This window comes from Ranitomeya imitator, chromosome 2, assembly GCF_032444005.1.
Source record: "Ranitomeya imitator isolate aRanImi1 chromosome 2, aRanImi1.pri, whole genome shotgun sequence".
NCBI lineage: Eukaryota > Metazoa > Chordata > Amphibia > Anura > Dendrobatidae > Ranitomeya > Ranitomeya imitator.
Genome location: NC_091283.1, coordinates 579,270,081 through 579,285,277, shown reverse-complemented (window position 1 = coordinate 579,285,277; position 15,197 = coordinate 579,270,081). Strand labels below are relative to the sequence as shown.

Sequence of the window (15,197 nt, the reverse complement as noted above, 5' to 3'; positions counted from 1 at the left end):
TTTTTACATGTCAGATTTAATCAAAGATTTCCTTAGTTAAGTCTTAGTTCTTCAGACATTTCTGTTCATACCTAAATCTCCTAATCAAAAGCCTGGAGTGCATAGCAAGACGGGAAAATGCCTGGCTTTTTGCTGCTAAATTTGCCAGGACAAAGTGCCTTTGTACAGAGAACATGAAAGCACTCTGTGTGCAGACGCCACCTGAATACAAAGCGCACAGATCTGCTAATCTGAGACTAATCACTCAATCTACAAATTAATAATAGAGAAAGGCGCCAAATCATCTTTATTGGTATTAAAGCAATTATATAACCCATTATTTTACATCTATTCTCTGTTGTAGGAAATGTATATAGAAAAGATGAACAATCCATATCATAATATGATCAAGCTGTTCCTCCGTCACTGCACCTTGGGTCTGCAGCGCTGATGTCACTCAATCCCGCTGAGCTCACCGATTGGCTGTAGGGCTGTTGATGGGATACTGCAGACAATAACAGACAATGAGCGAACTGTCAGAGACTCTGTGCTGGACCTGGGGAGGGTGAGTAAATCACAATTTTTTTTTTTGTTTAAAGCAAACTAAAGACAGGGATAGGGGCTTTCCGGTTTTAAGGCAAAAATAAACAATCTACAGTTAAAGGTAATCTGTCACCAGGATTCAACACCAAACTATTTATATTTGCATGTAGTTCCTTCAAAGAACAGTCCATAAATACCGTACCTTTACAAGGCCAGCGTTTTCCTCCTTTCCTGAAAAATTTGTATTTACATTGATATGCAAATCAGGCTGCGGATCTGAAGCCTGTCACTCCAGCTCTATTCCTTTCCCAGTGTCCCCTTCTCCTGCTTGACTGACAACCTCTATGCTCTGTGACTTCAGGCAAAAGAGAAGTCATACAAGCAGAAGTAGGTGGTGCTGGGCGGGAAATAGAGCGAGAGTGACCGAGCCTTCAGATCTACCATAGATCTTCAACCTGATTTGAATACTGATTTCTCAGTAACAGAATGGATTAGCCACGTAAATATACTGCTGGATTTATCTTTGAAAGCTTTACATGCTGGAGGTGAAATTCTGCCGAGAGGTTAAACAAGAAATCATATAAAACCTTATATACCGGTATATGATCTTACAAAGTGTAGAGCTACAGGGATGGAAATAAGAAGTGGGGCTTGTGTAAGATATGATATGAGGTATGTATTTAAGAAAAACTCTAGTCTTCATTGATACTCTAGTCTTCATTGCTAAAACTCATAGCACACCAGTGACAATCTAGTTTTATAAAATCTTCCTTATTCAGAACAGAGTTATTATTATTATTATAGGGCCATTTATTCCATGGCACTTTACATGTGAAAAGGGGTATACATAAAAAACAAGTAAAATAGTCCTGAACAAACGAGTCACAGACTGGTACAGGAGAGAGGACCCTGCCCGCGAGGGCTCAGGCTACAGGAGATGGGTGAGGATACAGTAGGTGAGGGTAGAGCTGATCGTGCACCGGTATGGTGGAACGAGGGTTACTGCAGGATGTAGGCTTGCTGGAAGAGGTAGGTTTTCCTTTTTCTTTTGAAGGTTTCCACAGTAGGCAAGAGTCTGATATGTTGGGGAAGAGAGTTCCAGAGTAGGGGGGATGCACGGGAGAAATCTTGTATGTGATTGTGGGAGGAGGAGATAAGAGGGGAGTAGAGAAGGAGATCTTGTGAGGATCGGAGGTTACTTAAAGAAAGACAAGTTCACAGATGTATGGAGGAGACAGGTTGTGGATGGCTTTGTATGCCATGGTTAGGGTTTTGAACTTGGGTCTCTGGGCAATGGGGAGCCAGTAATGGTATTGACAGAGAGGAAAGACCAGGGAATAGCTGGGGAAATAGGTGGATTAGTCGGTGTCACGCTGTGACGGTCTTCAGTAAAGAAGGGGGGCCTCAAACTGTCCATAAAGCCGGAACTCTAATTATCCCTGTCTTGGGGATATTCTTAAAGATAGAGAGGCCTGAGTCTCTGACCTTTCTATGCTCCTGTTAATGTCCTAAGCTGTCCCCTCCTCCTCTCCTTCCCCCAGATGTTAGTGTATTTACACGTAAGACAAACAGGGATAACAAAAGGTACAAAAACATTCACCAAGGTTAGCAAGGAATAAAGGGAAGAATATGATGGTACAAACCAAATGGGAATAGGATAATGGAGAAAGCATACACCCAAAAACAGCAGACAATAGTCTCCAGCAGCAACTACGAACTTCAACTTCAGAAAGCAAAACCTTCCCAGTCAGGGATGAGAAGGTCTAGCCAGATTTTATAGAGAGTGAAAATGAGCAGGTCAGGAGCAGCTTTGAGATGGAGCTGCATGTCTCTAACTAGCAAGAGTAGTTGCCCTCTTCAGTGCCAAAAAAAACAAAGTCCATGTAATTTGATTAACCCCTTAATCCCATATGACGTACTATCCCATCAAGGTGACCTGGGACTTAATTCCCAGTGACGGGATAGTACGTCATATGCGATCGGCCACGCTCACGGGGAAGCGCGGCCGATCGCGGCCGGGTGTCAGCTGACTATCGCAGCTGACATCCGGCACTATGTGCCAGGAGCAGTCACGGACCGCTCCCGGCACATTAACCCCCGGAACACCGCGATCAAACATGATCGCAGTGTTCCGGGGGCATAGGGAAGCATCGCGCAGGGAGGGGGCTCCCTGCGTGCTTCCCTGAGATGATCGGTACAAGGCAATGTGCTCACCTTGTACTGAGCGTCTCCTCCCTGCAGGCCCTGGATCCAAAATGGCCGTGGGGCTACCTCCAGGTCCTGCAGGGACTACTTCCGGGTCCGGAGCAGGCGCAGGTAACCAAGGAGCAGGGCAAGCCAGATCGCTGATCTGTCACAGTGCTCTGCAAAGTGTCAGATCAGCGATCTGTCACTATACAGTGATATCCACCCTGGGACAAAGTAAAAAAATTTTTTTTTAGATGTGTAAAAAAAAATAAAAAAATTCCTAAATAAAGAAAAAAAAAATTGTTCCCATAAATACATTTCTTTATCTAAATAAAAAAAATAAAATAAAAGTACACATATTTAGTATTGCCGCGTCCGTAACGACCCGACCTTTAAAACTGTCCCACTAGTTAACTTCAGTGAACACCGTAAAAAAAAAAAAAAAAAAGAGGCAAACAACAACGCTTTGTTATTATACCGCCGAACAAAAAGTGAAATAATACGCAATCAAAAAGACGGATATAAATAACCATGGTACTGCTGAAAACGTCATCTTGCCCCACAAAAAACGAGCTGCCATACAGCATCATTAGCGAAAAAATAAAAAAATTAGTCCTCAGAATAAAGCGATGCAAAAATAATTATTTTTACTATAAAATAGTGTTTATTGTATAAAAAGCGCCAAAACATAAAAAAATGATGTAAATGAGGTATTGCTGTAATCGTACTGACCCAAAGAATAAAACTGCTTTATCCATTTTACCAAACGCGGAACGGTATACACGCCCCCCCCCCAAAAGAAATTCATGAATAGCTGGTTTTTGGTCATTCTGCCTCACAAAAATCGGAATAAAAAGTGGTCAAAAAATGTCACGTGCCTGAAAATGTTACCAATAAAAATGTCAACTCGTCGTGCAAAAAAACAAGACCTCACATGACTCTGAACCAAAATATGGAAACATTATAGGTCTCAAAATGTGGTAACGCAAAAAATATTTTTTGCAATAAAAAGCGTCTTTTAGTGTGTGACGGCTGCCAATCATAAAAATCCGCTAGAAAACCCGTTATAAAAGTAAATCAAACCCCCCTTCATCACCCCCTTAGTTAGGGAAACATAAAAAAATTAAAAAAATGTATTTATTTCCAATTTCCCATTAGGGCTAGGGTTAGGGCTAGGGTTGGGGCTAGGGTTAGGGCTACAGTTAGGGTTGGGGCTAAAGTTAGGGCTGGGGCTAAAGTTAGGGTTAGGGTTGGGGCTAAAGTTAGGGTTGGGGCTAAAGTTAGGGTTGGGGCTAAAGTTAGGGTTTGGATTACATTTACGGTTGGGATTAGGGGTGTGTCAGGGTTAGGGGTGTGGTTAGGGTTATGGATGAGATTAGGGCTAGGGGTGTGTTTGGGAAAGGGTTTCAGTTAGAATTGGGGGTTAACACTGTTTAGGCACATCAGGGCTCTCCAAACGCGACATGCCGTCCAATCTCAATTCCAGCCAATTCTGTGTTGAAAAAGTAAAACAGTGGTCCTTCCCTTCCGAGCTCTCCCGTGCGCCCAAACAAGGGTTTACCCCAACATATGGGGTATCAGCATACTCAGGACAAATTGGACAACTACTATTGGCGTCCAATTTCTCTTGTTACCCTTGGGAAAATAAAAATTTGGGGGGCTAAAAAAACATTTGTGAGAAAAAAAATTAATTTTTATTTTCACGACTCTGTTATAAACAGTAGTGAAACACTTGGGGGCTCAAAGCTGTCAAAACACATCTAGATAAGTTCCTTGGGGGGTCTAGTTTCCAAAATGGTGTCACTTCTGGGGGGTTTCTACTGTTTAGGTGCATCAGGGGCTTTGCAAATGCAACGTGACGCCTGCAGACCAATCCATCTAAGTCTGCATTCCAAATGGCGCTCCTTCCCTTCCGAGCTCTGACATGCGCACAAACGGTGGTTCCCCCACGTATGGGGTATCAGCGTACTCAGGACAAATTGGATAACAACTTTTGGGGTCGAATTTCTCCTGTTACCTTTGGGAAAATAGAAAACTGGGGGTTAAATAATAATTTTTGTGAAAAAAAAATTTTTTTTATTTTCACGGCTCTGCATTTCAAACTGTAGTGAAACACGTGGGGGTTCAAAGCTGTCAAAACACAGCTAGATAAGTTCCTTAGGGGGTCTACTTTCCAAAATAGTGTCACTTGTGGGGGGTTTCAATGTTTAGGCACATCAGTGGCTCTCCAAACGCAACATGGTGTCCCATCTCAATTCCAGTCAATTTTGCATTGAAAGGTCAAACAGCACTCCTTCCCTTCTGAACTCTGCCATGCGCCCAAACAGTGGTTTACCCCCACATGTGGGGTATCGGCATACTCAGAACAAATGGCACAACGTTTGCGGTCCAATTTCTTCTCTTACCCTTGGGAAAATAAAAAATTGGGGGCGAAAAGATCATATTTGTGAAAAAATATGATTTTTTATTTTTACGGCTCTGCATTATAAACTTCTGTGAAGCACTTGGTGGGTTAAAGTGCTCACCACACATCTAGATAAGTTCCTTAGGGGGTTCACTTTCCAAAATGGTGTCACTTGTGGGGGGTTTCAATGTTTAGGCAAATAAGGGGCTCTCCAAACGCAACATGGCGTCCCATCTCAATTCCAGTCAATTTTGCATTGAAAAGTCAAATGGCGCTCCTTCGCTTCCGAGCTCTGCCATGCGCCCAAACAGTGTTCTACCCCCACATGTGGGGTATCGGCGTACTCAGAACAAATGGCACAACAACTTTTGGGGTCCAATTTCCTCTCTTATCCTTGGGAAAATAAAACAAATTGGAGCTGAAGTAAATTTTTTGTGAAAAAAAGTTAAATGTTAATTTTTTTGCAAACATTCCAAAAATTCCTGTAAACACCTGAAGGGTTAATAAACTTCTTGAATGTGGTTTTGAGTACCTTGAGGGGTGCAGTTTTTAGAATGGTGTCACACTTGGTTATTTTCTATCATATAGACCCCTCAAAATGAATTCAAATGTGATGTGATCCCTAAAAAATATTTGTGTTGTAAAAATGAGAAATTGCTGGTCAACTTTTAAGCCTTATAACTCCCTAACAAAAAAAAATTTTGGTTCCAAAATTGTGCTGATGTCAAATAGACATGTGGGAAATGTTACTTAATTATTTTACATGACATATCTCTGTGATTTAAGGGCATAAAAATTCAAAGTTGGAAAATTGCAAAATTTTCGCCAAATTTCCAATTTTTTCACAAATAAACGCAAGTTATATCGAAGAAATTTTACCACTATCATGAAGTACAATATGTCACGAGAAAACAATGTCAGAATCGGCAAGATCTGTTGAAGCGTTCCAGAGTTATAACCTCATAAAGGGACAGTGGTCAGAATTGTAAAAATTGGCCCGGTCATTAACGTGCAAACCACCCTTGGGGCTTAATGGGTTAATATGAGGAATAAAAACACACAAGCTAAATGGAAGACCTGCAAGTCACAGTACATAAAGATCGCCTAACTTCAGATCTCCCAGGAAGACGTGGCATACTCATGACAGTTGGGCAACAGAGTTTAGGATTATAGGGGTGCAACAGTGTTAGAGGGGAGGCCACAAAGCAGGAGGTTGCAGTAGTCGAGGCGGGAGATGATGATGGCATACACTACTGTTTTGGCAGATTCTCGGTTGAGGGATGTGCGGATCCGGGAAATATTTTTGAGTTGGAGTCGGCAGGAAGTAAAAAAGGCTTGTTTGTGTGGTTTAAAGGAGAGATCAGAGTCAAGGGTTACCCCGAGGCAGTAAGCTTGTGAGACTAGGGAGAGTGGGCAGACAATGACTTTGATAGATGGGGGGGGGGTTCATGAGATGGTGAAAAGGGGGGGTTATTGCAGTGGTCAGTTTAAAAAAAACATACAGAGTTAATGCACACAGGAGAGGTAAGATATATCACAGAGTTTGGAAAGCTGGATGATGTACCTGTCCTTTGTGCATTGTTAAGCTGGAGTTTACTGACACCTGTGCATCTCCGTTTTTTGCAATTGTTTTGCTTTTTTTTTTTTTATAATGTTCACTAAATACTAAAACTGACCTGCCATTATGATTCTCCACGCCATTATGAGTTCATTGATACCAAACATGTCTAGGTTGTTTTTTATTTAAGTGGTGAAAAAAAAATTCAAAGTTTTCCGAGACCTGTAGCGTCTCCATTTTTCATGCTCTGGGGCTGGGTGAGGGCTTATTTTTGGCACACCGAGCTGATGTTTCTATTGATACCATTAGGGTGTATATAGGGTCTTTTGATTGCCCGTTATTGCATAGTATTGCTATGTAGTGGTGACCAAAAAAATGTAATTCTGAAGTTTTGAATTTTGTTCTCATTACGCTGTTTAGCGATCAGGTTAAACCTTTTTTTATATTGATAGATCGGGTGATTCTGAACTCGGTGATACCAAATATGTGTATACTTGATTTTTTTTTATTGTTTTATTTGGAATGGGGAGATAGGGGGGTGATTTGAACTTGTATATTTTTAAAAACTTATTTACTTTTTGCATGCCTTAAAATTCTCCATGGGAGACTAGAAGCTGCAGTACTTTGATCTCCTCTGCTACACACAGGCGGATGATCAGATTGCCTGTGTGTAGCAGAAATGCTCACTTGCTATGAGCACCGACCACCGGGCAGCGCTCATAGCAATCCGGTAATGACAACCATAGAGATCTGCTGGAAACCTCTGGTTGTCATGTTGACCCACTGGTGACCCGCAATCGTGACGAAGTCACCGATGGGCAGGATTTACAATGCGCTTCTTGCAAGCGCGGGTTAAATGCTGCTGTCAGAAATTGACAGCGGCATTTAACTAGTTAACAGCCATGGGTGGATCGCGGATTCCACCTGCGGCTGTTGCAGGCACATGTCAACTGTATGTATCAACTGACATGTGCCCAGAAAGATGCGGGCTCAGCACCAGAGATCACATCAAACAGGGGGAGTCTGACATCGGCATACTATTACACCCAATGTCGGAAAGGGGTTGAAGAGGTTGTCCGACCCCGAAATCCAATTTTTTTTTTTAAAGCAAATCTGTGCTGTATTGTGATATACAACAACCCTATACATTTTTTATTTTTGTTTCGGCCTTTCATTCCTCCTGAATTTTACTTAATTCCCTGTACCCATTTTTTTTTTTACCTGCGGCTCTACCAAAATTGACAGCTCCCTGTACTTTATTATCTAATCTCATAGCCAGAGCTGGCACTGCCAGGCCTGAGTGTCAGCCCCACCCTCTGCACACTCATTGGCTGTCAGTTATCTGCCCCCGCGCTGACCTCTGTTATCACTTCAGTATTGGAAATAACAGAGCAGTGATCCTGTGTCTTCATCTGCGGAAAGCAGCACAATCACTGCACTCCACGTCACATCCACAGTGGTGATAGAGCATCACAAGTCCCCACATCAACCCTGACATATTCGTACTGTGAGATGAAGAGTCTGGAGTGATGTGTGTAAGTGTTGTGATGCAGTGACCCCTGTTGCAGCTAGGGGGCGCTGTGTGTGCTCCTCAGGATATGCATGGAGGCGTATCTGTGGTTATAATGGTGATAATGAAACAGTGACTGGCAGGATTGTAAATGGATGATATGTGTCGCAGAGGGAGTCCGCACTGTAAGCCTGAAGTAATGTTGTTGTTCTGGGACCTGTAGTCCCACAAGTGTTTGTATAATTGTGAAGAGAGGCTTACTGGGCTAGTTATGAGAGCTGGGCGGGTTGAAGTAGCCACACACACCTCCCATCTATGGGAGTTGTTACAACTACATAATGTGACCATGGTGTGGTCACATGATGGTGTACAGATCTCTGTAATGGAGACTGTGTAGATCCTGGACGGCTTGTGTGTTGGGAGGTCCTGAGTGTGGACTGGATCCCTGAATAGCGCACTGTGAGGCCGTGGATCTGAAGACCTGTGTGTTGGGAGATCCTGGGAGTAGGATCGGATCCCTGTTAAGCGCACTGAGAGACTTGTGCGTTGAACGGTCCCAGGTGGGGATGGACATCCTGAACAGAACACGCAGTGGCCTGTGTTGGTAGTCCTGGGAGTAGGACTTCCTGAAGAGCACATGGGAAGGAGTGGAGGCAGAGTCTGCAATGGCACTGCACTGGGGGAGCTACAGCCCGTTTGAGGATATGGACCGTCAGGTGGCCTAGTGAGCAAGGTATTGTCCGGGATGGTGATCCCAGGTCGGCAGCTTCCCTGAGAGAGAGAGGACTGACAGGAGGTCAGCGTGTGGAGGAGCTACAGAAAGGTAACACCTGGGAAGGGGGGGCTATCATAACAGCAGAGAAGTATCTGCCAGTGGAACAGACTGTTGGTGCTTCTTGTGTTCCATGGACATTTATGAACTGTTCGGCGTACGGTGACCCATGGTAACTGGAAGAAGTGAGAGGTCCAGCATGTTTAGTGTCTGTGAGTTAAAGCCGTATATGAAATATCTGAGTTAAAGCTGCAACTTAATGTCACCGGTTGGTGCCTATTGTGTTCAATGAAGTTTACAATGAACTGTTCATAACCCGGTTTATGACTGCATAATAAACCGCATGGACTATTTTTGTAAGAAAAACGTGCCTGTGTGACTGAGTCCCGTTGCTAAGCGAGTGTCCCCCAACACATGCAGTAAGCTCCATCTCACATATGGTGCAGAATTCGAGCAACGGTCCAGAAAGCAAGTGCGGTCGTGATTGCTGTAATTCGGCGGGGTTACGATGTTTGCTGAGGATCGGCTAGTTCACGAAGCTGACAAGCGTCTGGCTGTAACTCGGCGGGGTTACAAAGTTTTTGCTGTGGATCGGCGGGTTCACGAAGTCTGCGGTGGAGCCGTGCAGAGCGTTGTGGAAAGGAGCTGCAGTTGTAGCAAGAGGTTCCGCAGCAGCCGGAGCTGCAGTGGCAGCAGCGGCTTGTAAGGACATTGGTCCAGATCGTGCAGACTCCTAAAGAACCCGTGCCAACCCAAAGAGACGTGGTAACCCAAACAGGGATAGTTGCCCAAAAAGGGATGGAATCCCAAAAGGGGGCGGTAACCTGAACAGGGATGGTTGCCTAAAAAGGGGTGGACTCCCGGGGAATGATAGTTTCCCAAAAGGGGGAGGAGCGTCCCGAAGGGGTGCCGCAGACGAACTGTTGCCCGAGGCATGTGAATTATGTGTGTCCAGTATGCTACGTGAACTATCCACCCGGCGAGAGTTTACGGAGGTGTGCCCTGCGGATGCATGAGAAGGAAATGTGCAAACTGGTCGATTCTGGGAGCCTGGTGACTCTAGTGAGGACAGTGGCCAGGGTGGTCCTCGAGACAGCTAGGGACAGTGCAATCCATGATGTTGCTATAGTCTCAAACTTAACCTGTCCGGTGATAATAGGTCGGGACTCTGGGCTGTTCTTAGACTTGTGGGAGAAGGTAGCTTTTCTACAGCAGGAGAATGGAGGGCTCTCGGCTGATGGGGTTGCGTACTTAAAAGCATTAATACCTTCCAAAATTGAAGGGTCAGACGTTGGGCAAAGAGAAAAGAGAGACTGACAGCACTCACTCATTGGGGCGCCAGGTCCACATCCAGGGAACCTTACTGGAATATCCACATAGAACATAAAGAAACAAAGGACCAGCGCTCCATCCGGGTGTAGTATTCCAAATAACGATCTTTATTGAGCCATGTAACAGCAACGTTTCGACCCGAAGGTCTTTTTCAAGCGTGTCTGATCATGTAAGGGAGCAGCCTTAAATAGCGTGGATGCCACACACTGCACCCATCGCCATCAGGTCAGCCCCCTGCCTAATAATATCACATAAAAATAACAAAACACACATCAGATACATATCTCATAAAAGTCCACCACCGCAGATACAAACACCATAGGGGAGACATGGAAAAGATCTACATTATATAAAATCCACAAGTTGTTTACCTTTATATCAGCCAATTAGACAGATGCATCAATTGTTACTATAGAGATGTAAACCAATCGTAAGTGAATCAGACTCTACCAATACCTAACTACTACAAACGGCGCCTAAATACACTAGTGGCCTATCAGATATCACAGGCTTCCTGAGCATACATCAATCCACCAACCAGCCCCCCTGTTACATGCCGCACCACTCACGTCATATCCCGCTCTAGTCTCCACAGCTTCCTGAACTGATCACCGTCTCCGGCGATATCAGCGTCATCCCAGAAGCGCGCATGCGCACATCGAGCCGCGAGAACACATCGTGGATATAAGGGAAAACCAATCAGCAGAGGTAACCGCCCATACACCCAGCGGCGACGTCACATGACCTAAGGTAGGACATGTAACCTAGGTGATATCAACAAAAGCAATTCTCCTTAGTTGCCTTCTCCAAAGCAGCACATCACGTGTCCTATAAGCAGCCTCTGCATGAGTGAGTGCACCCGCAGCTAGCACAGCCAGTGCCCCGTCAACAGACAGCGCAACTGGCCGGTAAGTGCGCACACATCCACAAAAACAGAAGCGCAGTGAGGACACGGTAAGAAGCAACAAAAGCAAGTCACCTTAATATAATCAATGAACAAAACGAACGTGACATCCTGAAGAGCGCTATAGGGGACAGATAAACCGCCCAATCATAAATGATATGAAATCCCTCTCATGTCACTATAGGGTATGATGGAATCAAGTAATTGAAATAAGAACTTCAGTCCCGACATCCATCGTCCATGGTGAATCCAGTCCCCAATGTCCATACATGTATAATCACCTAAAAAAACAAAAAATAAAACAAATAAACCACGGAGTGGATCATATTAAAAATTACACCGATGTGAGCTGCACACACCTCATCAGTGTGATAAAACTATACTACACAGGTCTGTAAATTAAAATCCAGGTTCAAACCACCCGGTTGTAGGGATCCCAACATAAAAATCCACTTCAACTCCTTTTGTTTTAACAATTGCAGTCTGTCACCACCCCTCCTCAGGGCCGGAACACTGTCAATGACCCTGAATCGCAGCTGGTTGACAGAATGCTTATGTTCCAAGAAATGTTTCGGAACAGGCAACTCAGTAAGCCCCGTTCTCACCGTACTCTTGTGTTTAGTTATCCGAGCCCTGACCTCCATGGTCGTCTCACCAACATAGGTGAGCCCACACGGGTATACAATCATGTACACAACCCAACTAGACGTACAAGTGTACCTTTCTTTTAGAAAAATCTTTTTGCCAGTATGGGGATGGCAAAATAATTCCCCTTTCAACATGTTGTTACAACAAGAGCAACCCAAACATGGAAAATTCCCATATTTGGCCATACTGAGAGTTCTCTGTATTGAGGATTTCGATGTCCCCACATCAGAGCGAACCAACCTGTCCCTAAGATTACGCCCCCTTCTAAAGGACATCAGTGGATAAGTCCCAAAACTAGGGATCGATGGTAGACCCCGTTGTAAAAGTGACCAATGTTTCCTAATCACTCTACCAATCTGGTTGCTCGCTGGATTATAAATTGTCACAAATGGGATCCGATCACAAACCCGTTTCACACGTGTCTTTTTGCGAATACTCTCACGAGAGCAATTCAAGGTTTTCTCCTTAAATCTCACCACCTCCTTACCAGGGTACCCACTCTGCAAAAATTTCGAGCGCATCTCATCCAGACGTTGATTAATTTTATCCTCATCAGACACGATCCTCCGAACCCTTAACAACTGACTCCATGGCAATGAATTTACCATACTCCTTGGGTGGTTGCTATCAAACATCAGCAGGCTATTCCTGTCAGTTTGGAGAATGGAGGGCTCTCGGCTGATGGGGTTGCGTACTTAAAAGCATTAATACCTTTCAAAATTGACGGGTCAGACATTGGGTTCACCAGTGGGAAGGGTGTGTCTGCCTACCTTAAAGACATGATGTCACCTGACGTGTGCCACAATATGACTGATAGTAGTGTGGTAGATAAACAGAGTGGAGCTGACACCCGGTTAGAGAGTGACTTGAGGATTCACTATACTGTGGGGTGTGACACAGACTTCAGGGGTGACTGTGACGTGTCATTGCCAGTAGCAACCACTAGGGCAGAGTATAATCGTGTACTAACAGAAGCACTGACACAGTGGAACGACAGTGCTCCACAAGGTGAAGTCCGGGTGACGGTGGTAGCCATACCAGAACGTATGACCAGATGGAAGTGTGGGTCTGACCAACTGTGGGACTTGGCAGAGGTGACCGTGGAAGACGGGGAAGCTCCAGGAATGGGGTACGACACCATTAGAAAGCATTAAGCTACTTACTGGTAGCGGCGTTTTTCGGAGGCCCATGACAGCACTACGAGAGAGGGGATCCGCCCTTCAGGAACAGGAAACCTACAGATACAAAAGGGCGGTACCTCTCCCCATGCATCAGTTGTATTTCAGAGCCTGAGAGGACTACCGCGGTTAGTAGCATACAAATATACATTATATACAGTTTATGTACAAAAATAATCCATCATATTGAACTATATACCACACGTGAGATCTATCTATCTCATTATATACATTATAGGAAGTGCAACCCCCACGTGAATAGGGAGGGAACTAAGGGTGCTGTCATGGGCCTCCGAAAAACGCCGCTACCAGTAAGTAGCTTAATGCTTTATTCGGATTCCCATGACGGCACTACGAGAGAATTACAGAGATGTAAACTACCTTAGGGAGGGACTATAGCCTGTAGCACCCTTAACCCGAAGGTGAGATCAGAAGAGAACCCCAAGTCCAACCTATAGTGCTTGAAAAAGGTGGAAGGGGATGACCACGTAGCTGCCTTACATATCTGGTCGATCGAAACTCCAGATCTTTCAGCCCAGGATGTAGCCATGGCCCGGGTGGAATGTGCCCTCAGATTCTGCGGAGCTGGACCTCCACCTGCAGTATAAGCCAGAGAGATAGCCTCCCTAATCCACTTCGCTAGCGTGTATTTTGATACTCTAAGTCCTTTTCTGGGACCTTGGAAGGATAGAAACAACGCATCCTCTCTCTTCCAAGCATCAGTGACTGATATATATTCTAATAGACATCTCCTAACATCTTATGTATGGAGTAGCTCCTCTTTGGGATTAGAAGGATTAGGGAGAAATGACGGTAACACTATCTCCTGAGATCTGTGAAAATCTGAGGCCACTTTTGGTAAATAAGCTGGATCTGGTCTGAGGACTACTCTGTCCTGTAGAAATTCTGTATAAGGGGACAGCCTAGAAAGAGCCTGTATGTCTCCTACCCTACGAGCAGATGTAATTGCCACCAAAAACGCTGTTTTGAGGGATAGTAATTTAAGTGAGGCTGAATGTAAGGGCTCAAATGGTTCCTTAGTCAAGGCTGAAAGGACTAGATTGAGATCCCAAGGCATTGACCTATTCCTGTGTATAGGTCTGGATCTACTAGCTGCTTTGATAAACCTTGATACCCAGTAGTTACCCGCAATGTTACAAGAGAATAGAGCCCCCAGGGCTGAGACTTGTACTTTTAGTGTACTTGTGGATAGATTTAGGTCTAGCCCCCTCTGCAGGAATTCTAGAATCTGGTTGATTGGTATACCCTCTTCAATATTAAAATTTGAAGAGGCCAGAAACTTCCTCCAAGTTCTAGAGTAGATCTTAGTTGTTATGTTTTTCCTACTCTTCATAAGGGTATCAATTAGGTTTGGAGAAAAACCTCTGCTTTTTAACAATGACCTCTCAAAAACCATGCCGTCAAATGGAGACCCTTCACTTGTGGATGGTTGATTGGACCTTGATGAAGTAAGTCCGGAATGTCCGGCAGCACCCAGGGGTCTTTCACGGACATGGTCCTGAGCCAGGAAAACCAAGCTCTTCTGGGCCAGAACGGAGCGATCAGTATGACTCTCGCTTGATCCTCCCTTATCTTTCTGACCACCAGCGGCAATAGATTGAGCGGGGGGAACGCATATGCCAATCGGAAATCCCATCTGATCAGGAAGGCATCCACTGCCAGTGGATATTCCCTGGGATTTAAGGAACAGAAATTTATCGTCTTTCTGTTGTGCTTGGTGGCAAATAAGTCCACTTCTGGATGACCCCACATGCGGACAATCCGGTTGAAGATCTTTGTGTTCAGAGACCATTCTCCTTGTTTTAAGGTGCTTCGACTTAGAAAGTCTGCTCTTATATTCTCTCTCCCTCTTATGTGAACTGCGGATAAAGATAGAAAATGGTTTTCTGCTGTCTGGAGCAGGCGATCCGCTACTTCCATCAGGGACTTGGAGCGTGTTCCACCCTGGTGATTCACATAGGCCACTGCCACCTGGTTGTCGGAGAGGATTTTGACATGGTGACCCTGTAGATATACGAGGAGTTCTTTAATTGAGAATTCAATTGCCATTAACTCCTTCTGATTGGAAGAGGCTGATGTTTGGGGATCCCATAACCCCTGGACTACTACGTCACCCATGTCTGCCCCACACCCCGTGGGGCTGGCGTCCGTCGTAATTACC

At 44.7% G+C, this 15,197-nt stretch overlaps 1 long non-coding RNA gene across 1 annotated transcript in view; it reads right to left on the bottom strand.

Annotated features, from left to right (window-relative positions):
- Nucleotides 1-260: 260 nt before the first annotated feature.
- Nucleotides 261-15,197, bottom strand: part of LOC138665053 (uncharacterized) — a 34,581-nt gene continuing 19,644 nt past the window's right edge. The window contains exon 3 of the long non-coding RNA XR_011318421.1: nt 261-484. This is a non-coding gene — a long non-coding RNA (uncharacterized lncRNA). The remainder of the gene's footprint in view (nt 485-15,197) is intronic.